This window comes from Capricornis sumatraensis, chromosome 8 (assembly GCF_032405125.1).
Source record: "Capricornis sumatraensis isolate serow.1 chromosome 8, serow.2, whole genome shotgun sequence".
Classification (NCBI taxonomy): domain Eukaryota; kingdom Metazoa; phylum Chordata; class Mammalia; order Artiodactyla; family Bovidae; genus Capricornis; species Capricornis sumatraensis.
Window position 1 is genome coordinate 10,821,124 of NC_091076.1, and position 24,867 is coordinate 10,845,990.

At 58.9% G+C, this 24,867-nt stretch overlaps 1 protein-coding gene across 1 annotated transcript in view; it reads right to left on the reverse strand.

The window, feature by feature from the left end:
• The window catches only part of DAGLA (diacylglycerol lipase alpha), a 63,753-nt gene extending 41,606 nt beyond the window's left edge, over positions 1 to 22,147 (reverse strand). Inside the window, exon 1 of the mRNA XM_068978202.1 lies at positions 22,091 to 22,147. The gene's annotated coding sequence lies outside the window, so the exon portion shown is untranslated. The remainder of the gene's footprint in view (positions 1 to 22,090) is intronic.
• Positions 22,148 to 24,867: the final 2,720 nt, after the last annotated feature.

The following is a 24,867-nucleotide window of genomic DNA, read 5'->3' on the forward strand; positions in this document are numbered from 1 at the left end:
GATGTGGCCAGTTGTCTGGGGTGTCCTGTTGGCTAAGGAGCTTCACTGCATTGATGAACCTGCTCCCTGGGCTTCCCAGCAGGTGCCCAGGCCTGCCTGTCCATGGGAGGGTAGCCTGAGGCACCCCCCGCCACAAAGCCTGCTGCTGGAGGGAGGGCACACGTCAGTGGGAAGAGCACCAGGGCTTGCGTGTTCTCGGGGTGTGGCGAGCACTCGAGGCCCCTCCCCATGACAGGGTCCCTGAGAGACCCACATGCCTGAAGCCTGGGGGGGCCGGGGGGCTCCCCGGGATCTCGGGGACACTGTCAGCAAGAAGGAAAGGGAACGCCTGGAGAATGACTCTCCTCTTAGGGCCTCAGCGATCTCCCATTTGAGGCTTCCCAGGTGGTACAGCTGATAAAGACCCCCTTGCCAGTGCAGGAGACACAGAGACACAAGTTTGACCCCAGGGTTGGGAAGATCCCCTGGAGAAGGAAATGGCAGCCCACTCCAGTATTACTGCCTGGAGAATTTCATGGACAGAGCCTGGCGGGCTACAGTCCACGTGGTCACAGACAGTCAGACACGACTCAGCACACAAAGCACAGGATCTCCCATGTTCCCAGGCCTCACTTTTTTATTCCCCCTGAATGCTCACCTGCCAAGGGCCTTCAGCCTCTGCTTTGCAGACATAATCCTAGGAAAGATGCTGAAATATCGATACCACCGCACAGCTACCCTGGGCGGGAGATGGGCCAGGAATGACCGTTCTAGGCCCAGTGTTTTAGACCAATCAGAACCAATGCCAAAACCTAGGCCATCGGTGACTTGCCCATGACTGTGGAGCCTCAAAGCCTCTTTCCTCTCCAGACAATGGGCACGGAAACAGTGGCTGCCTCCTGGGCTGGGGGCTGGGGGCGGGGGGGACCAGAGGTGACCGGGGAAAGGGCCTGCCCTGCAGATCCTCATTCTGCCTCCTCCCTGTGACCCTCATCTGCTCTCTGCCAACTTCCTAGGAATGCGAGGAGACAAACAAGACAGAGCAGAGGCTTCTTAGAAGGAGAGCACTATAAAAAGCCTCACAACATGATTACTTTCCTTTAAGACAGAACCCTGGGCTTCGACACCCCCGCCCCCGTGGGGCCTCATCGGGATTCTCCCAGTGTCCCCCCTCCTCGTGCACAATCAGGAGATTGAGACCGGAGGCTGAGGGCAGGCCCAGCAGGAGACACGCCCCAGCATCCCCCTACTAGACGCAGAGGACCAAGCCGGGTCTGGACGGTGGGCAGGCTGGTTCTCGGCCCCGTGGCCGGCTCTGTGCGGCCCTCCCACCCTTGGCATCCGGTGTCCTCTCAGCTCTTCTGGGCCTTGGGAGGACACATGAGATCACATCTAGGAAGTGCTCAGAGCTCCTCAGAGAAAAAAAGCCAGAGGGATTCAAAGTGGAATGGATTATGTATCAATGGGCTCATTTATTAGCACTTTGTTTTAGGTCGGGGCAGAGGGGGGAGACACATGGGGTTCACTGTCAGAGAACCCAGGCTTTGTACTGCACTCGGCTTCTACTACCTGTGGGCAAGTTGCATCCTCTCGGAGCCCTGATTCCTATAAAAGGGGGAGGGGGACATAAGATCTGAGTGACGCTGGTTAAAGTACAGCCTGCAAACAGGGACTGCCAGGGTACCAGCCTCACAGTGTTCCCATGGGGGTGACAGTCGAGGGCTTGGCAAGAGACCGCATGAAAATGATGTATGTTAGGGAGCATCCTTCTGCTGGGGAAGTTGAGTCGTAGATGAAAGGCCTGAGGATGGGGCTGTCTGCAACGTCACTTGAACTTGCAGACCCTGTGTCCATCCCCAGGCAGAAACCGACCTGGACCAGCAGAAGGAAAGAAGGCTGAGCAGGGCCTGGCAGCCTCTGTGACTTAAATCAAAACCTCAGAGGACTAGCACTCCCCTCTTCCACGCTGGTCCTGCTCCCCAGATAAGAGGTGGTGGTAGAGACACCAGGCTGCCTCCCTGGCTCCAGCACACAGCCAGCTCCCCCAAGGCCAGCATGGGAGTGACTGGACAACCTCATACAGCCGCACCCACCTGGGAAGACCGTCCCCAGCTTGAGCTAGGATGCGCTCCTGGCTGCCCAATGGGTGCAGTCCAGCCACTTGGTGACAGCCTGATGGTCCTCACGGCTTGTCTGGCAGGCACCAAGGGGTGGAGTGACCACGGGCCATAGCAGAGGGCTTGCTAAAGGTCACAGTGCAAAGCAAGGTGGGCACCCCGTGGTGGGGCAAGATCCCTCATTCTCCCAGGACCCGAGCCACAGGCAGGACTTCAGGGAGTGGGGTGCCGGCTCCCTGTCCAGCTCATTCAGGCCTCTCCCTGGGGTCCCAGCTTCGGAGGAGAAACGGCTACTTCTCCACTGGGATGCCAGACCCTCCCAGCTTCTGTTTACCTAATCTGTTCCCCTTGGTCCCAAAGATCCAGCCTGTGACTTCAGGGAGCCACCAACACATTCCCCAGCCAGTGACCGCTCTCAGAAAGAGACGCGGGGTGGGGGTGGGGGTGGGGGCGGGGGCCGGCCCAGGCCCAGGACCAGGGAAGTTTCTGGTTCTGATTCATCCAAAGGAGGTGAGGCCCAGGGCAAGGCAGGCCTGAATCAAGGCAGACTCTCTTCGCTGGGAGGGAGAGCAGGGCCGTGGACAGGCGCAGCTGCCCCAGGAAAGGAAGGGACAGAGGTGTCCGGTGGGATACTCGCAGCTTAAGCCATGTGCTCCTCTGCCCCTGGCCGCACAAAAGCCCCATTGATGCCAGGCCTCGCCTCCACGCTGCTGCCCTGACTCAAGGGTTCTGGGGACCTCTCCTGCTCCTTGCTGACCATCCAGCTGCTGCCGCCGCCGCTGCCCTGGCACGCCAGGCATGCTGGGCCCAGCAGTGCAAAGTCACATGCTGTGCGCGGGCGAGGCCAGGCACTGCTGGGGCAGTGTCGGATTGCAGGGTGTGGCGCTCACGGGCAGCGCAGCCCTTCTTGGTTACACGGAAAAGCTGGACGCCAAAAGCAGTGGACCACTCGTCTGCCCTGCCCTCCAGTCCCACCTACTTTCCTGGAGGGCAGATCCTTGGGCAAACAGTCAGCCAGGTGCTGACGGCACGGCAAAAGCAGGGCTGGGAAAAGCAAACACTGCGGGCCACCCCCACCACCACCTTGCACACCAAGCCTTCTCCAGGGGACAGGGTACACAACCAAGCAGGAGGCTGCCAGGGAGAGTCAGGCTGACCTGGGCCTGGACCTTGGCCAGTTCCTGACTGGGTGACTCTGAACAAGTCTCGGGGCCTGGGGCAATGCCCACATGCGCCGCTCTTGTGAAGGTTAAATGGGAGGAGGCCTGTGTGGGAGCACTAATCACGGTTTGGCATAGACTAGGGTCTTGATTCATGGAGGCTCTGTCCAGTGCTACATGGATGTGGCGTGAAGCGGGGCAGGTCACAGAACGAGGGGCAGCACCTATGGAAGTCTGGGCACCACACCCTCCGAGGGCACGCTTACTCACAGCCCCCTTGTCTCAGCCTCTGGGAGAGACTTCTGACAATGGCCCTACCAGCAGGGGCTGCTCCACCAGCAAGAGATGCTCCACCAGCTGAGGCAGGAGGTGCTCTACCAGTAGGGGGATGCTCCACCAGCAGGAGATGCTCCACCAGCAGGAGTGCTCCGCCAGAAGGAGGTGCTCTACAGCGGGAGATGCTCCACCAGCAGGAGTGCTCCGCCAGAAGGAGGTGCTCTACAGCGGGAGATGCTCCACCAGCAGGAGTGCTCCACCAGCAGGAGGTGCTCCACCAGCAGGAGTGCTCCGCCAGAAGGAGATGCTCCACCAGCAGGAGTGCTCCACCAGCAGGAGGTGCTCCACCAGCAGGAGGTACTCCACCAGCAAAGGGGTGCTCCACCAGCAGGGGCTGCTCCACTAGCAGAAGATGCTCCACCAGTAGGAGGTGCTCTACCAGAATGAGATCCTCCACCAGAAGGAGGTGCTCTGCCAGCAGGGGGTGCTCCACAGCAGGAGATGCTCCTGCTGGCCCCAAACTCAGGGCAACCATGAGTCAGATCCCAGAACTCCCTCCAGCGGCCGAGGGCCCCACTGGCCCCCCATGCAGTGCTTCTGCTTCAGGCTGGCCCCGCCCACAAGCAGCCAGAGGGTCACTGTCTACTCCTCCCCACAGACCCTACTCTGGGGTTGAAGAGCACACGCTGGCGAAACAAGCTGGCTTCATCCGCTCTATTACTCACCACGGTCGAGTGCTCTGCGGCATCAGAGTTCGTCATGCCTCCGTGCCTTTGCACAGGCCATTCTCATGGCATAGGATGCCTTTTCTAATCCTTTGACCCGTGAACTCCTCAACCTACGAGGGCTTAGCCTAAACACGCCCTCCTCTGTGAAGCTCACAAAAGCCTGCCAACCCTGAGGCAGATCTGACTGGTGCCCCTCCATTTCTGTCCCAGGTACCCTGGTTCCCCACCAAGCTGGGAGCTCATAGAGGGCAGGACTGCATCTTCTGCCCGTGTCCTTGGCACCCAGACTGTGCCTGGTGCCTCGCAGCTGCTCAAGAAACATCAATCCAGGCCCAGGCCCTTGTTCTTCCGAGATCTCGCCGGTGGCCTTTTTGGCCAAAGAGACTCAGGCAGCGTGTGGGAACCTAGGCAAGACAGCTTCCCTCACGAAGCTGATGGGGGCTCGAGGATTCTTCGGCTTGGACACCATCCGCGCTCTGCGCACTAAGCTTCCCCACAGTCAGAGGCGGCTTCGGGGGCTGCAGGCTGCCTCCCCGTCTCCCAAAGCAGAAAGCAAAGTTAACAGGAGGGCGAGCACAGGGAAGGGAAGTGCAGCCGGAACTGCAGGGAGAAAGGGAGTCATGGCTGCCATCTGCTGTGCACAAGATGTTTGGAGAACACGCACTCCTCGGCTCGGAGGTCTCCCAGCCAACTCTCGGAGGGCGGCCGCCCCTCCGCAGATGGGCGCCGGCGGGCTCAGCCAAGCCCGAGAGGGGCCAGGCCCCTCCCACCGCCCAGACCTTCCAGCTGCCCCCGCCTGACCTCTTGCTTCTCAAGCAGGCTGGGCCAGGAGGTGAGGGGGAGACGATGCCAGCCCAGGACGCGAGCCACCTCTTCCATGGAGCCCCCCACAGGCTCTGAGGGGACAACTCCATCACAGTGATAATAACATTGCAGACATCATGATAACAAGTGTAACAACACCAACTACTGTTCAGTGAGAGCTGGATGACCTGCTGGAAGGCCTTGTACTGGCAGCTCGCGGCCACGGTCTCATTTCAGCTGTCACCCCAGGGAGGAGGGAGGAGGGAGGAGACATGGAGAGTCCAGGAGAGCACCTGTGCTCTGCCCCAGGGTGTGGGGTACCTGGCCACTGAGGCCCATTAGAAGACGGTCCTCGGGCCCTCCTTTATTCTCTAAGCTGGAGGGCTCAGTGAGCAATAGGAGAACATCTGGGTGAGAAGGAACCTTCTGGGCCACGGAGTCACATACCCGCATTTCAGGGAGGGAAGCAAGGGTTAAGGATGCAGAGACCAGCCCCGGGCCACCAGAGGTCAGTGGGAGGTGGGGGACATGAACCCTGGCCTGGGACCTGGCTCCTGGGGCCTCAGCAGGGTCCCGGGGCCTCAGTAGGCTCCCGGGCAGGGCTGTCCTCTGGCCTTTAAAGAAAGCGGCCCTCGGAGGGCTCAGGGGGCTGGCCCTGCCTCTAGGGCCCATCTCCGTTTGGACCAGGCCTCCCTTACCTTCTGTGCCCCAGGCTGCAGCGGGAGGGCCGAGCTGAGAGCCAGGGAAGGAGAGGCCTGTCTTCCTGGCTGTGCCTCCAGGCCTGTCCTAGACCTCCCCCTGGGTCACCCTGCCCAGAGCCTGCTCACAGAGGAATTCATGTGGCCAACAAGGCTGGGCATGCTTGCAGGGATGCTGGGTGGCCCACTCACCAGAGACGCTGGAGCTGCCCCATGGCACCCGGCCAACCACACCCGTGGCCTCTCACTAGACCAGGAGGGTGGTTTCTGCAGGTGGGCTGCAGAGAAGCCTGCCCGCCTAGACTGAACTGTGCCAGGGCTCTGAATGCCCCTCCGTGGACCTCACTCAGCCCTGGGCAGCCCAGCCCCTGGAGGGGTGGGGGGAGGGTTTGGGGGGCTGCCGGCCCCTGCCATTCCAGCCTGGAGAGGTTAGGGGCCAGCACCCTCCCCTCCCTTCGGCACCTGGAAGGCAGGATTTCTGGGGCAATCACCCAGAACTGTGCCTCCCGTCCCATCCCCAGCCCGGCTCGCCCCACGCAGCCTGCTGCAGCCGCCCCCACAGGCCTGCTCTCCAGCCGCGCGCTCCACGTTTCTGTCTGCTTGGTCCTCCCCCAGCAACCCCCACCCCCGTGCCATGATGGCAACACCGCCACCCCGCTGCCTGCTCTCTGGAGGGCAGCACAGGCAGCTGGTGGCCAGAGGGTCTGAAGACGGGCTCCGCGGGGCATCTGTGGGCCTGGAGATCGCGCACCGGCTTGTGTGAACTCTTCCGGGGGGCAGACTGCAGTTTTCTCTCCTTCTCCAGGGGCTCCTGGCCCCCGGGCTGGGTCACCGCCCTGGCCCCACTTCCTGCCTCTCAGTCCCCACCGGGTCGCCCTGGCTCTGAAGTGCCCGGGTGGATCAAGGGAATCAATGGCTTCTCTGTTCTCCGGAGGGAAGGCATTTCATCACCCTTAGGGGGAATCTTTCAGGGAGGCAGGGAGCAGCCAGGCGCCGGACCCCCGAGGCCTCAAGGCTCCTCGTGTTGGAAAGTGGGAGCCCTGTGCTTGACGGAGATGTCAGGGCTGGGGCTGGGGGGGAGGCAGCTGGGTGCGGGGGTCTGGGGAGACCTGAGGACTCCGTGGGCAAATCTGCCCCCGGCCGCCCGGGGCCCCTCGGCCCCAGCTCCCCTGGTTCCTGGGACACCCTCCGAGAGAGCGACACCTTCACAAATGGCTCCCGCCTGGGCTGAGGCACAGGCAGGCTGGGGTGAGTGAGTCAGCCAGGGGAATCCCAGCGCCCGCACCCACTGCTGGGTGACAGTTCCGCTGACACCTCCGGAGTGGGGCACCCAGCCCCTCCCAGCGCAGGGCGAGAGGAACACCCCAAGGGCTCCCCACCCCCAAGCCCTGTTCCCTGAGATGGGAGCCTGGCTGCGGGGCAGGGAGGAGTGACTGCTCAGAAAAGCTTTTCAAGTGGGGGCTCTGGGCCTGTGCCGTGCTCTGCAGCCTCTTCAGGGCTCTGGTCTCTCATCCTTGGTGCATCCGTCAGGAAGGAGGCGGGAGCAGGGTCGCCACGGCCACCGCCAGTTCCAGCCCAGCGCCCATCACCCTGGCCTCTGGGTATTCTGCTTCCCGGGGTCTCAGTATCTCCAGAGCGCGTTCCTGGTATCCTTGGTATCTCTCCCTTGTCCCTGGGGGGCCCTGGCCAGTCTCCAGCCCGGGCACCCCCACCACAAGCTGTCCTGGTCTCCAGGAAGGGCAGGGTCAAGGCTCTGTCCAGGAAAAACGAGGCAGAGCAAAGCGAAGAGCAAGGCCAGCAGCCTGAGCAGGCAGGCCAGAGAGGACGGGCACAAAGCCTGCTCCCAGCAGGACGTCCTGTCCCTCAAGAAACCCAGCCAGGTTCCCACAAACCCGCCAGACCGGGTTAGCGGCCACCTCACTGCTGCCGGCCGCCTGAGGGTGCTGAGGTGGGGTGGCCCCATTGGGCAAGAGCCTGCCTAGCGGGTGCCTCGCTGTCGACTCCGCCCACTCCGTTATTCCATTCCCTCCCAGTCTGTCACCTGCCCAGGGAGGACCACCTCTGGGCACAGGTGAGGGCAGGGAGATGTTCTGAGCATGCTCGACTCTCTGCCTCAGGTGGGCCCTCAGACCAGAGGTGGGAGAGCAGACACTGGCCCTGCCCTGCCCCAGCCGATGCACTCAGTGGGATCTTAAGAAGGAGCCTAGGGGCTGTGAACGTGAGGTGACAAGCCCCAGCCCTGAGGAGTTCTTGCTGCAGAATGATGAGGACACCCACACGCGGGTCTGTGAATACAGAGTTCTAATGCCAGGGACCCCGCAGCGAGGACAGCTGCTTAGCCCAAAGCAAGACAGAGAAGGCTTCGAGTCGGGTGCTGATGGCTGAGTAGGAGTTCACCACCAGGCCGAAAGAGGGGGTAGGCACTTGCCACACTTGTTCTCCCCCTCCTCCGGTGCTCATACACACTAGCCTCCCAGAACTCCTGGGGGGCAAACACAGCCTGAGCAGGGGCTGGGCCCCAGCCAGCACTCAGCCTGCCCCCATCACCTCTGCCCTGGAGGCGCTCTGGGCTGAGCATCAGGGCTAGCTCCCAACTCGGGCCTCTGGGTTGCTGCCAGGCAGGGAAGCTGGTGATGGGAGAGACCCAGAAACCCATCCATTTCTTTCAAAGAGCACTGAAGAGATGTGACCACAAATACCATGAATTTACTGAAATGTCTTTAAAGCAAACGGCTTGAATGGATCTCTCCCCCCCTCTCTCCCCACTGAGCCGCTCACTGAAAAATAGCAGCTCACAAGGTAGAGACTTGGGGCTGCTGGGCCTGAAAGAAACGGAGTCTCAGCTGCAAAGCCGGGCAAGAGGCACTGGGATAAAGGCAGCTCTGGGCAGGAGACGAAGAATGGCATCCGACCACGGGCAGAGCAAGGGTGATGGAGGAGGGCTTGTGGGAGGCCAGTATCAGATCCAGGAATGCTCAGATCCTCTCAAGCCCTCGACTACTGGTGGCTTTCCCAGCACCACGGGTCTCCCTCTGTCCTGATCCTCCCTTCACCCTCGCCTTGAGGGCCCTGCCCCGAGCAGCTGCTTCTGCACAGCCTCACTGGGCAGCCAGAACGGACAGGTGAGATTTTCCTGGACAGCACAAACTGCTTGCAAACCCAGGGAAAGGAGCAAGAGTGGGAAGGTATGTGACTCACCAGAGATGAGAGCTGGAAGGGCCCACGGAAATCAGAGTTCAAGAGTCCCTGAATCTTAGTGGTGAAGACTCTAATAGGCCCCGAGAGGTACGCTGATCTACTTGAGGTCACACAGCTATGGGTCCTTGTCCTGTCCCTGGCTTCATTCCAAGACTCATTCATTTCAACCATTACTCCTTGAGCACATCCTAGGTGCCTAGACTCTGGAATTTAGTCTTAGGCTTTTCCTAGATGATGCCCTGATGAAAACTGAAGTCTGTCCCCTGAGGCTTGCAAGCCAGGGGGCGGGGGGTCCTCCCATTGCTTGGCTGTCTCCTCCCCACTCATTCTTCCTGTGTAAAGAGGAGGAGGTGCCCTCCCATCATCAGGGGAAGACTTAAAGAAGGAAGGGAAAAAGTGGAAGAAACAGTGGGAAGGACTGGGGAGCACTGGGCACAGCCTGAAGGGGAAGGGAAGAGACCAAGGTGAAGGGCACTCCAGAGCGGGCAGGCTGAGCAAGAGAGACACTGTTCTGGGGGTCCTGGGCTGCTACCGGCGCCTGTGGCCTAAGGACCCTGGACCAGACATGATTACCTATCCTTCTTTTTCCTTCTTATCACAAAGAACATGTTCTCCATAGAAAACAGAAACAAACAAAAAAAAAACCAGAAATCATCCAGGATCCCTCCAGGAAAATTAGTAACTATTAAGATCTGCGTAGTTGTTCCCTGTTCAAATATAGGATCATTCCGTACCTGCCACGTTTTTTTTTTTTTTTTTACTGAGCCAGAGAAGGTGAATATTTCTCATTAAACATTTTTCTAGCCCAATCTTCCCTCATTATTGTACAGCAGTCCACGTGCCTGCAGTATGTGAGTTAATTCAACCAATTTCCTACTGGTGGCCATTAGGCTGTTTCCCCTTCTCGCTGTGAGAAAAGCCCCACAGCTGGACACAACGATGAGCCGCTCCGGGCCCCCAGGTGGGATGGTGCTGGCTACTGGGGGCTCCTGGCCCCCATCTAGCGTCCTTTCTCCCCCAGCAGAGGCAGAGCCTTGTGCGCAGTGTGGGGAGGTAGGTACAAGGGTCTTGCCCTTCTCCACCACTCTCAGACAAGGAGTGATTTCCAGTGACTCTCAAACTTGAATAGGCAGAGAGGAGGTGGGTAAATGCAGGTTCCCAGGCCCCACCAGGCATTATGAAAGCTGGTGGTCCAAGGTAGGGCCTAGAAGCCTACAGCTGAGCCCATCAAGGGCATCAAGGTCAACCCCAGGTGATTCTGAGGCTGGGTGAGCTTCCTGGCATTGAGAGATGCCCTCCGGGAGACGATGAGGCCCAGCCATGCTTCTCTTTCCTGAGTGAGCCGAGGAGGCACCTCAGAGCTGCTCGAACTGCAGAGTCCTGGGCCCCCCTCCAGAGATTCTGATTTAGTGGGGAGGAAGGGCGCCCTGAGATTCTGACCTTTCTAACCTGTTTTCAGGCCTTGCCGCTGGTGCATGGGCCACATTCAGGAGCACTCAAATTAAACTGGCGTGGGCACCGTGTGCAAATGCAGCGGGCAAGTGCAGGCGCTGGGCACCGCGCCTGGAAGGGCAATCACAGCAGGCACTACGCGAGCACTTCTGAGGCCTGAACACTGCCCCGGCCGCTCAAGCTGTGGTCCGTGAGCCTCGTCCCAGGGGCCAGGTCTGGGCCCCACCCGGCCTCAGAGGCAATCTGCGGGATCTTAGTTCTCCAGCCGGGGATGGAACCCGTGACCCCTGCAGTGGAAGCGTGGGGCCCCAGCCACCGGACCACTAGGGAAGTCCCTAAAGCAGCACTTTGCTGAGACCCGAACCCCGTCAGCCTGTGTCATCTTTCTGATACTCCTCCGATGCAGGTCAATTCCCGATTTTATAGCCAAGATTCTGCAGCTGTGAGGTTACGCGATGTTGTTATGGTCTCCCATGTGCCACCAGCAGGGGCTGCAACAGGAAGCCAGATGGTCCAGCCCCAGAGCCCGGGTTCCTTACTCCAACTCTCAACACCCCCTGCAGTTTTCTGTTCAAGCCCTATCATTATGGCAAGAGGTGAGACCTCAGAGACCAGGGGAGTCAACCCAACTCAGAAGTGCTCCCCGGGAAATGCAGGCGGGGCTGGGGGGTGGACTGTCTGCTGTGTCCATGCCCACGTGCTTCCCTCTGGGCCCACTGTGTTGGTGGCCCTGGTCTGGGTGGGGCTTGTGCCTCTTGAAACCTACAGGCTCTGTGGACACGGTCGGGGGTGGGGGGTGGGCAGGAAGCGGGAACTGGGGCGGAGCTACCAGGAGCTCAGTTTGGTCTCAGGACATTCTTTCTTCGCAGCCAGACCCAGCTCTGTGTGCCTTTTGAAAGGCAGTAGAGAATATCTGTGCTCAGCCCAACGAGGCTGGCCTCTTTCAACCTTCCCCTTGCTGCCATTTCCAATTACAACTTCAGAGGCGCCTGTAATTTATACATCTCAGGATGCACTGCTCCAGCTGCTTTATGATGGGAGTTCATTACACCATTAAGGTTAAACTTTTATAAAGTACTGAGCAGGTGGTGGGCTGGGCGCCCGGCTTAGTTACCACTGCCGGAAGCCTGCTGAATAGGGTTCACCTGGGGTGGAGGGGGGATCAGGCTCTCTGAAAGGGCCAAGAAATGGAGAAGGCGGTCCCAGAGAATGGGGGCCCTCTGTTAGCCATTTCTTACGCCGCACAGTGGAGCAGGCAGGCGACAAGGAGAACAATCTGCAGCAGCTCAGCAAGGCTGGCAGGGGGCGTGGGGGTGAGTGGAAGCCCCCGTGCGGCCTGCCAAGGCACAGGGTCTGAGCCCGGACGGGCCCACACGTGGGCAGTGACAAAGGAGATGGGAGGCTGGTCTTCTCAGCAACAGGGTAGCTCTGGGGTGGGGGGGGGGTCTTCCTTTAGTAGGAACCTGTCCTTCCTGGGGCTCAAGGGGTCCCCCAACCCGATACCAGGTCGGGGAGCAAGAAGGAACACCTCCCGCCTCCCCGAGAGCAGGGGCCAGACGAATGGGGGTCTGAGGCCCAGCCAGCCAGCTGCAAACACACGGCCGTGAGCAGGTTTCTTCAATTCTCCAAGGAAGCTGAGACCCTTAACCCATCCCTGAGCTGTCAAACGCACGTGCCTCCCTCCCAGGGCATGGCCCCAGCACAGAGCTGGGCGAGTGCCCACTGCACCAGAGCTGTGTCTGTTCTTCGCATTAAATGAGTTAAGGGCAGACAGAGCACTGAGGAAGGTGTGCCCAGCAGGGAGAGGATTCTTGGCTCTTTGTCGCTCTTGTTACGTGGTCTGTTTATGTATCCGGCCCTAACCTGGGAACTCTCTGAGGAAGCGGTGGTAACTTTGCTTACTCCCAGCTCCAGGCACAGAACTTTGGCCTGCAGTAGCTGCTTGACCAGGGTCCCTGAGAGCGGGTGGATGGGAGTTTTACAAGTGGTGGGGCTGTTCCTGGCTCTGCAGGCTGGCCTGGGTCCCGGGGACGGTGTCGGGCGGAAGACCAAGTTCTCTCAAAGGTATGAGGCTGAAGCCACCTCTTGAGAAACATTCCTTGACTTCCTAGGAGGAAAGAGACTCCAGATGTGGCTGGGTTTTCTGGCTCCGGGACACGGGGGTTGACTCCCCTTCTCCTTCCACAAGTCCCCAGAACCCAGGAGGATGAAGCAGGGTCTGCTGGCTCAGGAAGCACCGCTGCGGCCGCGCAGGCTGGCCTCCTCCAGTCGCGGGAGAGGCTGCCCCAACCGACAGGCTCCCAGGGCTGGACAGGACCGGATGGGACTCTGGACTTGTCAAGGTCGCCAGCGTTCTTGGCTGTGAGTCCAAGTCATGACCCCCATGCTCGGGGTGCACAGTCTCACCCACAGTCCATCTTCCCACAGTCGTGGGGAGGGGCGGGGGGACGGCCCCTTAGCACAAAGGGGTCAGAGACTCTCTAACGAAAGACTGGCCTCTCCCAGAAACCTCAGGGGAGGAAAAGGTGGATGAAAAAAAAGAAAACAAGGCAGCCGGATGGAAGAGGCGCCAAAGGGAAGGAAACCAAGCTAGGAGAGGAACCAAGAGGGACGGGCCGCCTCGGAGAGTGCTGGGGTGGGAACAGGGCTGGACGCCAGAGGGCCGGCGAGCCACTGCCAGCCCTGAGGAGCACCAGGGTTGCCTGGCTGCATGAGGCAGCCTCACGAAAGTGGGGGGGGGGTGTCCCCTGGGGGGACAGATGAGCGGACGGCAGGTAACATTTACAGTGCTCCCGGCACTGAGCAGAACGTCCAAAGAGGTGGCATCTCATTTGATCCCAACAGCTGCCCGGTGTGCTGTGTTCCACTAGACACCGCTCCCCCCCCCAACTTTAGAGACGAGGAAACTGAGGCTCTGAGAGTTGAAGGACTTGCCCACATAGCAGTGGACTTGAATGGAGCTTTATGCTAAAGTCCACGTTCACAGGCCCATGTTACATTGACTTTAAAGAGAGAGAGAATGAATCAGAGCTGGGTGATTGGAAGAATGAGAGGGGCAGTGTGGTCTTGGGAGGCTTGGCCATGCTGAGCGGGCTAGGTGGGCAGTGCCAACCAGGAGGCAGCATGTCCAATGAGACTGCAGAGGCCTGGACGGCCCGCTGGGCCCAGGGCTGCCGGGAGGACCCGGGCCAGCCCGAAACTGCAGCGGGGCAGCTGGCCCAGGGCAGCGCAGAGCTCCTATGAAGCAGAGTCTGATGTAATCCCCGCCTGCAGAGGGCGGAAACTTGGGAAATGAAACCAGCCGTCACCTCGCTGCAGCCCGGCCACAGATTTCCAACGGCCATGCCAGGCGGGCCTCGCCCCTGCCACAGTCAAAGGCCTCTGCCCTCCTCCCCAGGGCCCGGGGGAGCACCCCCCACCTTGCCCCCAGACCTGGTCCAGCACTGAGACGTGCTCAGAGTAAAGCTGATGAGAAAGCAGAGGGTTTCTAGCCAACGCCCTGGGAAGCCTGCCATCGGGAGGCTGACAGTCTCACCGCCTTCTGGAGCAGACACGGGGCTCACCTCTCCACCAAGCTTTCTGCATACTTGGAGGGGTGACAAGAGGTACGCAGGGCGGCATGGTGAGCCATCCTCTGTCCGCACCGAACCTGCCTGAAGTGACCTGGTCAGGCTGCCCGGGCAAGTGGCAGACGAGATGGGTGGTGAGGTCTGAATTCCAGGCCAGCCCCGTGCACTTCCATATGACCCAAGGCCCCAGGGCAGGCGGGGTGGCCTCCAAAGGACCCAGGCTCACTGGTCAGCCATCCGGGACACCAGACTGGGGCCTGGCCCCCTTGAGGGACCTCCTGCCCAGCTCTTGGCCCAGCAGGGTCCTCAAGCAAGGCCTTCCAGCTGGTAAACCACGGAATTCACTAGTCTGTGCGGGCAGCTCAGAGCGTGGGTGTAGATCCCTGGCCCAGGTATATGCCCAGTCGTAAGCATTCCTGGCCTTCATGCCAGCTCCTGAAGCTTTGAATCTCACACACAAGCAATTCTAACCCCTGACCAGCAGAGTGTCTTTCCCACCCAGCATTGCCTCTGAGCATGGGCACAGCCAGAGAAGGAGAGAGTAAATATCATTGTTGCTGTTATACAAATGGGGCAACTGAGGCTTGGAAAGGCTGAATGACTCATCTGAAGTTGCCCAGCAGAGCCAGAGGCAGGATCCAAGCCTGGCACCCAAGCCTGCCTTGCTGTCTCCCTAAAATCACCCATCTTGGGACCCTTGGAATGGGTGCTCCTGGTCCCCATGGCAAAGGAGGCAGCCCGACACAGGCCAACACATCAAACCAGACAAGTGAAAGGTTTGAGGCCGCTGGATAAATACACAGATATCAGATAAACAGGCCAGGGGAGATGGAGAGAGGAGAGAATTACGGGAGCATGAGGCCAGCACCCTGTATCTCAAGGCTGCTGGAGTCCAGGAGGCTCTGCCCTCTGTCAGCCGACTGCCTAGAGCACATTTCCACACCTCACCTATAAAATGGGTTAATACCACCTGCCTCTCGGGTGGTCATGGGGATTAAATGAGCTAATGCATGAAAAGTGCTTAGCATGGCGCCTGGCGTGTTCAGTAAGTGCTATTTGCCATCATTGTTAGTCTTCAGTGAGAACGTGCATTAGTGAGGGGGACAAGCCATGAACGTTTAACAACACACGCTCAGAAGGGCGCCTGTGCTCCACCCCCTGACCACGTCACGTAGTACAGTCCTGGTGTGCAATGGCGGGGGGTGGGGGGGTGGGGAAGCAAGGCATCACAGTAGATGAGGGAACTGTGCGAGCCTGAACTGTGCGAGCCTGAAGGGCAGAGCTCAGGGAGGAGAGGGGAGGGTCCTGGGCTCAAGCCCTGGCTTCCCACCTACTTGCTGTGTGTCCTTGGGCAGGTAACTCACCCTCTCTGAGCCTCCTATAAGACACGAGTGGAGAGGGATGGGGAAGTAGAGGGATATTTATCACAAGGAGTAAGTGGGATTCTCTCTGTGCTATATGCTGTCCCAGGTTGAATTCCCAGCATTCACAAAATGGCAACTATTGTTATTATTACTGTTATTTGGTGGCTGAGCAAAGGCTCCTGGAGACAGATGCCCTGAAGCCTCCCAACTCCTCAAACCTGAAAGGGTCTGGCCCTAAGGTGGGTGGGGGCAGGGAGCCAGAGGAGCGGCCTCGCCGACCTCACCCCACGTGAGGCCTGCCCAGAGGGAGTCGCCACGTGCTGGGAGGCGCAGGGCAGATGGTATATAATGAAGAGACATCAATAATAAATTAACCTCAAGGAAGTCCAGGAACATCAATCATAAATTAATTAAATGGCTCCAGGAAAGGCAAGGACAAGGGGCCTCTTTGGGGCGGCAAACTGCCTCACCTTACACGGCATGGCCCACCTTCCCGTCCCCGGCCCGCAGGCTCTGCAGCACAGGTATCTCCAGGTGGAGGAGCTGGTCCTCAGGAGCGGCTCCCCAAACACAGGTGAAGCTAAGCCCAGCTCTCCTCCCACCCAGCCTCCAGCTCAGAGAGCTCTCAGACGCCGAGAGGGTTTCTGATGAAACTTCCCAGAATAGTAACCTCCCGGGCTGAACTCGGGCAGGCAAAATTTCAAGGGGTAATGTGGTGAGAAAATGATCAGACGCCTGGCAAGAAGTGCGAGGAACACTGGAGCCCCCTTGGTGGGTGCTCGGGGATGAAGGAGCACAGCCTCCTTCAGGGCATCGCCGACAGCCTCCTGCTTGCACCCCCAACCTGGAACCTCCTCCCCCAAGTCAAAGCAGCTGGAAGGCAAGTGTGGGAGCCACATCTGAGTCCCAGAAGAGGCTCTGCCCTAGGCCCTGCCTCTTACTGACTAAAATGACAAACCTCGTGGCCTCCACCTTCCCAGCCTCCCGAGGGCAGCCCACTACCTGAGTGCCAGCCTCCCCATTCCCGCCCTCTGGCCCCTGGGTCCCTGGCACCTGCAGTGACACCTCTTCCCGGCACACTCTCGCTCAGAACACTGTGGTGACGGCCCATGTTCAAGGACCGGACCTTCTGCCTCATGGTTGTGGCTCTTAGGGACCCAGCCCCAGCTCACTTCTCAACCTTTTATCACTTCCATTTCCTGCTCCCACAGTCAAGCCAGACCACAAAAGGTCAGCCCCTCGCTTTCTCAGCCATATACCCTGTTGCTGCCGTTTCCTCTACAGCAGCCAGTCACCTGGCTGGCCCAGGTTAAAGGCCACGGCCACTTAAGTCTCCCCTGATCTCCGTGGTTTGAGTCGCTCTCTCTCCTTTGACCTCCGGTAGCACCCACCTCTTGATGTTACAGTGGAGACCTCTAGGTCCATCTCATAGCTTCTCAGTAGGTTGTAAACACCAGATTCCATACCTTATAGGTGCTGGTATGGCCACTCTGGCTTCCCAGGTGGCTCAGCGGTAAAGAAACCGTCTGCCACTTCAGGAGACGCAGGAGATGCAGGTTTGGTCCCTGGGTGGGGAAGGTCCCCTGGAGTAGGAAATGGCAACCCACTCCAGGATTCATGCCTAGGAGATCCCATGGACAGAGGAGCCTGGTGGGCTACAGTCCATGGGGTCGCGAAGAGTCAGACACGACTGAGCATGCATGCACGCGTGTCCACTTCATCTTCATGGCCCTCGCTGACCTCCGGCCCTCAGAAGGTGCTCAAGAAATAACTATCAGCTCCATCGGAGTGAGAACATACGCCAGGGGCCACAACGTTATCTTGAGTATGATTCTATTGACAGATACGCCAGATTCCATCCATGCCGAGCGTAGGGTGGAGCTAATTTCTCCTCATCAAGAAAAGGGACATGACCTATTGCGTCTCCCCTGGTGCTAATATATGCAGATCAGGATGGAGCTGCTTGTTTTGTGGGAAAGATCCTGAATGCAGGAGCAGAAGCACTTAGCGAGTGTGCTTCTCACCACTGGGCTCTCTCCACTCACCAGGCATGCAGTCCTCACAACCCCTGCTCCCTGTGGGAGGCTCTACTGTCCCCATCTTACAGATGGGGAAATTGAGGTGTAGAGAGGCACCAGGATTTGAACTTGGGTCTGTTTGCCCCCAGAGTCCCAAGTCCTAAGGCCCATGGGCTGTGCTGCTCTCTTCTGTCACCTGGGTGGACTGTCCCTGGCTGACTTCCCCGGGGGCCTGGGGAGGAGGCGGAACCAGGCGTTATGTGAACACATATGGGCATTGGAACCACTCCCCCCAGCCTGGGCTTCCTTCTAAGGAATACTGAGAAAGCAGAAAGGCTGCTCCCGAAAGAATCACACCAAGACGTTAAGCTCCCCCTCCCCGAGCTGGAAGGCGACCCCTCCCCCCGCCTCCCACTGTTCTCTCCTGCTTCTTGGGGCTCAGCAACACCCCAGCATGCACACCCACTGACACCAGGCCAGCCAGACACAGGAGCCCACGGGCTCCCCCGCCACCAGGCGCTCCTCCCGCTCAGCCCTCACTTCCCACAGAAACACTTGCTTACGGGCACACGCGGCTTGGCACACGTGCACTCACCCAGCAGCCCTGTGGCGGGAACAGCCCCACCCCTGCCCGTCTCCACCACGATTCTGCTGAGGAGTGGGGTACTCCTGCCCGTGGCCCTCGACGGTGGCCACACCACTTCCCTCCACATCACCTCCCCGGAACCCTCTCTCAGCGGCCCAGAGGACCCCACGAGGAAGACAGTTTCCTGCGTTCTCCTCACCAACACATCCAGTGCCCCGTCCACCAGAGAGATCCCGTGCAGCCAAAGTCGGAATCAGAAAGGAAAAAGGACAAGATAAACAGCCTTCAGCCATGCCCGCTGGGATGTAACCACATCCCACAACGTCCAGGGCTCCTCGGCGCTAGAAGATTTATTGTCTTCTGACCGCATGTTCATTGATAATTCCCCAGCGCCACATGCCTGGTCCGCTTGAGTGTGTGGGTGTGTGTGTTAGTCGCTCAGTCGTGTCTGACTCTTTGCGACCCCACGGACTGTATAGCTCTCCAGGCTCCTCTGTCCATGGAATTCTCCAGGCAAGAACACTGGAGTGGATTGCCCTTCCCTTCTCCAGGGGATCTTCCTGACCCAGGGGTCAAACCCCGGTCTCCCACATTGCAGGCAGGTTCTTGACCAACTGAGCCACCAGGGAAGCCCCTACTGGAGTGTAGGGCAAAGCAATGCCAGGGAGAAACTGAACTCAGATGGAGCGCTGGCCAACAGGCGATTGAACCCTGAGCAGGATCCCTCTGTGGTCCTGGAGAGAGGGGCTGTGGGGAGGGTCCGTGCCTTCAGCTGTGGCCTAGAAGCCTCTGTCCAGAGATGCCCAATCCCCTGGCACCCCTGCAGCTGAGCAGCTGGGCACCATGATTTGCGAGGCAGCTGAGGTGGAAAGGTTGCCAGGAGCTGAGTTAAGCAACTTTTGGAGAAACATGGACAAAGAAATGGGAATAGGACTGAGGACCAGAGTTGAAACAAACCTCGACTCCAGAGAGCCCTGGATGGCCACTCCTGTGTTACCAGTTCCCTACCCCCAGCTGGAATCTGCTCAAAACCATGATAAGGGGTGGTGGTGACTGGCGGGGCTCCTGGTGGCCTCAAACCCTGAGGACTCGCAAGACAGCCCTGCTCTGCTTCGGGCCAACAGAGGCTGGGTCCACCCGCTGGCTTCTCCCATCTCCCCCGCCTGCCACCCAGCTCGCCTGTGCAGAGTCCCAGCCTCCCAGGCAGATGGCAAGGGGTGCCTGCAAAGGGCTTCTGGATCCCCAAACCACAAGGCTGAGCCACCAATCAGAACAAACAGGCAGAGGCGTGGCAGGTGCGCTGAGGGGACATGATCGTTCAATATTCACATCGGGGAGGCCTGAGGCTTCCTCTTAATGGACTCTCACTAGGAGAGCATTCCAAGCAGGAGCTGAAGTGCTGGCAACTCCTGGGGAGGCAGCAAAAGGGGCCGCGGGGTGCACACATGATGGGTCTCCGGCACCCCGAGGATGACCCGGAAACAAGTGGCGGAAGAAGCGCCAGGCGGTGTCCAGGAGGCGACCCCTGGGAAGGCGCGGCCCTTGGCCTGGACAAGTCAGCTCACCATCCGGGACCTGGTAGGATATGTCCTCCTCCACCCCTCGTGCCGTGACACTGCAGCGTGGACACAGGGCAAAAACTTTCTGCCTCGGGGACCAAACTTGTGAAACGGGTTGCTGGCTATGGCGGATACTCGTGCGGAACGCTGGAGAAATGGGCCTGGGTTCATGGAATCTGGCCTGCCAGGGTGAAGCTTTTGAGCCGTGGGGTATATAATTCAGGCTCTGCAGCCCATTATTAGTAACTGGGCCCCAGTGGCAGAAAGTAAAGACCCTGGCAGCCACCCTCACTCATCTTCTCCACCTGGGTCAGCCCTTCAGGCAGAAGCGGGTCCTGGGGGATTCTGGCTACACCTGTCTGCTCTCAAGAGGCCCGCTCTGAGGGTGTCCATCACCCCTTCTTCTTGCCTCCGGCACCCCTCATGGCCCAGCCTCCTGCCATCAAGCCTCCGCCTCCATCACAGGACCACCCTGCCCCATCTCCTCTCTGGGGACTCTGACCCACTTGGCTTTCTTTAGGCCACGGCCCCCCCCAAAACGTGGATGTGGCTGCTGCTCACTCACATCCTCTGAACCAGGACCCAAAGTAAATTCTCAAGAGAAAACACACACGTCCAAGTCCTGCTCCCACCCGGGTACCCCAGATCTGCCAGCCACAGACACCTCCCAGCCCTGCGCGGCCACAGGCGCGTCTGCAACCCCGGTGAAGGGCTTCCTCTTGTTTGGTCCACTCCTGCAGGGCTCTCCAGTGGCTGCGGCCACGCTCGGACCGTCCTCAGGAGACCTGGGGCCTGGTTCCAGCTCAGCAGCTGACTCACAATGTCAACAGATCCCACTTTCCCCACCAGGAGCCTTTACACTCAGGGCCTCTAATTCCCTACAACAGGCCCTTCCTCCCCTTTCACATTCCACGCTTCCATCTCCTCGGCCTCTGGCCCTGATCTCTTCACCTGAGGATAATCCCTGACCCTTGGAAAGGTCTTCACAAAAGGTTTCTGTGAGCACCATCTTTCATCCTCTGCGACCACCTTCCGATGTGGCTGTGAGAGGTAAAGTCACCTGCTCAAGGTCACACCAGCGAGACTGGAATTCAAGTCTTCTGGCTCCAAATGTGCCGGACAGCACTCCAGCTTTGAGGAACCTCAGCAGCATCTCCAAGCACCCGCTTGGGAAAATGAGTTGCCAGCCCCACCCTAGTCTCCTATACCCTCAGCCTGGTCTTTTTGGACTCCTAAAGGCCCAACCTCATTTATTCTTCTCTGGCGATTCCACTTCCCCAAGAGACTCACAAAGACCTAACAATTTCCTCCCACATCCTAAGACTTCTCTGGGGGTGGGGTGGGGGTGGGTCTGTAAATTGCCCCTCTGTGAAGTAGGGCATATGTGATGCTGAGTAAGACCCTCACCCAGGGCTTCCCAAAGTATCCGTGAGGACAGACACAACCCCAACACACTCCTGGTGGCTGCAGACTCGTCTTTCAAACATGCCCCAAATGATCCTCTGGACCCAAAGGCTTCTGAGCATCACAGACACCATCACCCCAAGGAAAAGGCAGGGCCTGGGAGCCACAGACGGCTGGAGCCCTACACCTCCCCCTGCCCACAGACATGGCCCACCTCTCAGCCCTGCAAATGTCTCAGGACACATGTTCAGAGATAGTGAGCAGAGCTGAGAACCACCCACCCCTCCCCTCTTCCCCAAAGCTGGATGAATTCATGAGCCCAGCATGATGGTAGTGGCTGGACAGGTCTCCGTCTGGGTCACCATCAGGGTCTTTAAGGTAGAAGCATCTCCTGGTATCTCTCTTCCATGTCCATTATAAAGAACACCAACCTTCTCCCAGACTTCTGCATTTCTCAGTCCCCCAGTGTGCCCAGCAGACATTAAAGGTGGATCTCTGTGCCAGAAGCAATACCCCTCATCATACCCGGAGTGGGAGGACAGGTATTCACCCTGCCGATCCACCAGGGTCTGAGGGCCACGGATTCTCCCCTCACAGGGCCGGGCTGCCCCAGCACTATGCTGTGCCAGGGCCATTTCTTACAGTCGCGGCCAGCAACTCCTGCCATGCTGAGGACACAAATTCTTCAAGCCCCGGGTGCCATCACTCCAGACCATCTCAAGGCCAGAACCACTGGACACCTTACTAATGAGAGCGTTTCCTCACACCCCTGCCGGGGGCACCACCATGCGCCCACCAGCTGGCCACCGCCACCCCAGCACGAGTCCGATTGCCGTGCCCATCACCTGCCCGCAGAGAGGGCTGCGCCCGCCTCACACCTGGGCGGCCACCACCACACCAAGGTGGGGGTGTCTCCTTCTGACACCCGTGCCAGGAAAACCACGCTGCTCGGGCCAGACCCACGCTGCCCACGCCCGCGCCACGGGTGTCACCCTTCCCCATCGGTGCCAGGGGCTCCACGGATCCCACACCTGTCACGGGCGCGCGCGGCAGCCGCACCTCCGCCTGCGGACCCGTCGGGCGGGCCACTGCGCGCCCTGGACACTGCCCAGCTGCCGCGCCGCTCTCACCGCACCGGAGCCCGGGGCCCAGCCCGCCGCGCCCGCGTCCCCCTTTACCTCCAGCCCGCCGCAGGGCTCGGCCCGCCGCCACCACCGCGACCGCCACCTCCATCCTGGGCTCCCCAAGGGCCCGATTCACTAACGCCGCTTCCGCAGGGCGCCGGCGCCGGCGCGAAGGCCGCCTCCGCCCCCCGGGGGACGCTGCGTCCTTTACGTAAACCCCACTCCGCCGCCAGCGGTGACCATGGCGACGGCCGTGGGGTGGCAGCGCCCCCTGGTGCCAGGGAGGGGAGTGGCGCCGAGGCCGGAGGAAGCGGAGTCTTTCGCGGGCTGGGGCCCGGCGCGTGGGGGCGGTGGGCTTCGGGCTTCTGCCGCCGCTGGAGCTCCGTGGGCGGCCGGGAGGGGCACGACCCGCCGCGCGGCATGCGGGGAAGGGAGCCGCCTGGGTCCCCCTCCTGCAGGCCCCGCGTGACCGGGTTTAGCGTGGGAGAGGGGAAAAAAAAAAGCGTGTAGGATCACTGGAGAACTGGTTCATTTGGGGGGAGGAAAGAGGGAGCTGGATTCCACCTCCTCCGGGTGCAGAGCGCTTCTTGGAGTAAGGGGGATGGGGGGGGGGGGCAGTCAGAGCACACCTTCACCATCTGTGTCCTCTCGCCCTCCACCCTGCTGGGGCCCAGCACAGCGCCTGGCTTCCAAAAGGGCCCTTGGTCAATTTTGAATTCCTGGCAAAGGAAGAAAGTTGCCCTTCCTCTTCTGCTTCACACGCATCCATTCATTCCCCCAACACACCTTCCCTGAGAGCCAGCCTTGAGCAGGGAGCGCCACTGTCCGCGGGCCTTGTGCTAAGCTGGGGGAGTGAGTGGGCACAAAGATGAGCGGAACCCAGGCCCAGCCCTCCAGGAGTTGGATCTCAGGGGTACTAGACCATCACAGTACAGGGTGCTTGGGGTGTAGGAGCTCAGCAGAGACGGCGGGCGGTGGAGCTCTTAGACAGACCCTTAACCAAGCCCTGGGGGAGGGAGCTGGGTCTGGAGGCCAAGAGGACCTCGCTGAGTCTCAAAGCTGGAGTAGAATTCAAAGCAAAGAGGGGAGCCGCATATTTCAGCAAAGAGGGGAGCCACATATTTCAGCGAGAGCAGTGCCTCTAAAGTGTTGTCAGGGGCCCTGCTGTCATCCCAAGGAAACAGGGTGACCCACAGCAGTTTGGTGTAAGTGGGGGCTATGTGAAGAGGAACTGAAGTGGACCACCCTCCTGAAAATTTTCTGGACTTTTGCTTTAAAGTGAGACTGAGTCCAGGACAGCCTTCCTCTGTTGAAGCACGTGGGAGCTACTTCTGGAAGGAGTTCTGTATTATCCATGGTTATTTTGAAGGCAAACTCCAGTTTGCTTTAAAAAAAGAAAAATGGAGGCAGGGAGGACAAATACTGGGTTGGAAACCTTAGGGGATTCAAGAAAGAGGTGGACGTTCCTGCTCCCTGCTCAAGAAGAGCAGGTTATCAGGGAGGATTTAAGGACTGATTGTAGCATAGCAATTCAGGGACCTTCTGTCTAGATCACTGCAATGAATCAGAATCAAAACTGCCAAATTTAATGTTCCCTTGCTTCAAAGTTCCAGATTCCCAAAAGAAAGAGTTTTGTTGCTCCAGCTTGGACCATGGTCAGTTGTAGCAGCTACATTCCACCCTCTTAGCTGCACAGTGTATACACATGTATGCACACACACACACACATACACACACACACACACCCCTCCTCCCATTCATTCAGAGTCATCTTCACCAAACAATATTGTGTCCCAGTATTCCCTGGTCCGTTACCTCCAGACGTGATGTCATAATCAAGATCCAAGTTCAAGATCTTCAAGGTGATGTCCATGTCCATTTCTCCTCAAGGTTATGGTGATCCCATCTGAGCACCTAACAACTGAGTTAACATGTACTTTTAACTACCACCAACATGTTCTCTGAATTCTTGATGCTCGCAGGGTGGCAATAGCACCATGGAGGGGAGGGGAAGTTGCTTGTGAGAAATGCAGAATCTCAGGCCCCCACATCTCAGCATGTTGGCATGATCCCTCTGTTACGTATGCACATTACCATTTGAGAAGCACTGCTGTTCCAAATACGGATGGAAAAGGAAATACACGAAAAATGTGTTTTAATGGTGATCGTTGCTGTTTAAAAAGAAAAACAGGAGGGGTTATTTATTTGATCTTCAGCAACTCCAGTAACCAACAAGATAGTGGCTGCAGTCTTTATTTTTGCAACTGTTTGCAAACTCCTAAAAGGTGTTTATGACTTCCTTCCTCTAACTCCTGCCTGCATCGCATTTTCCTGGTGGACTGACCGAGCCTCCATCCTTGAAGGTGTGTGTTAGTTGCTCAGTCGTGTCTGGCTCTTTGCAACCCCATGGACTGTAGCCCGCCAGGCTCCTCTGTCCATGGGATTCTCCAGGCAAGAACACTGGAGTGGGCTGCCATTTCCCGCTCCAGGGTCCATCCTTGAGGAGAAGTGATCCTGACTGTAAAGGATGTCTGCCTTTACTGTAGGGTGGAGGGCGTAGGAGGTGCTCCATGGGGACCCTGAGTTCCACCCGTATCACTCATGTCTGTGTGTGTGTGAGATGAGGATCCCCAAGTGGCCCGGTGGTAGTCCCAGTCTCCAGTTCAGCGGAACCGTTATTGTGCCCCCTGGTGGAAACATCCCTCCCTTTAGTTCTGAAACCACCAGACAGTCGAAACTCAAGAATTGCCTGAACGGGAGGCAGGCAGCAGACATTTTGACGCTGGTGAAACTCACATCACCGTGTCCACCCCTAGTTCTGAGACCCTTTG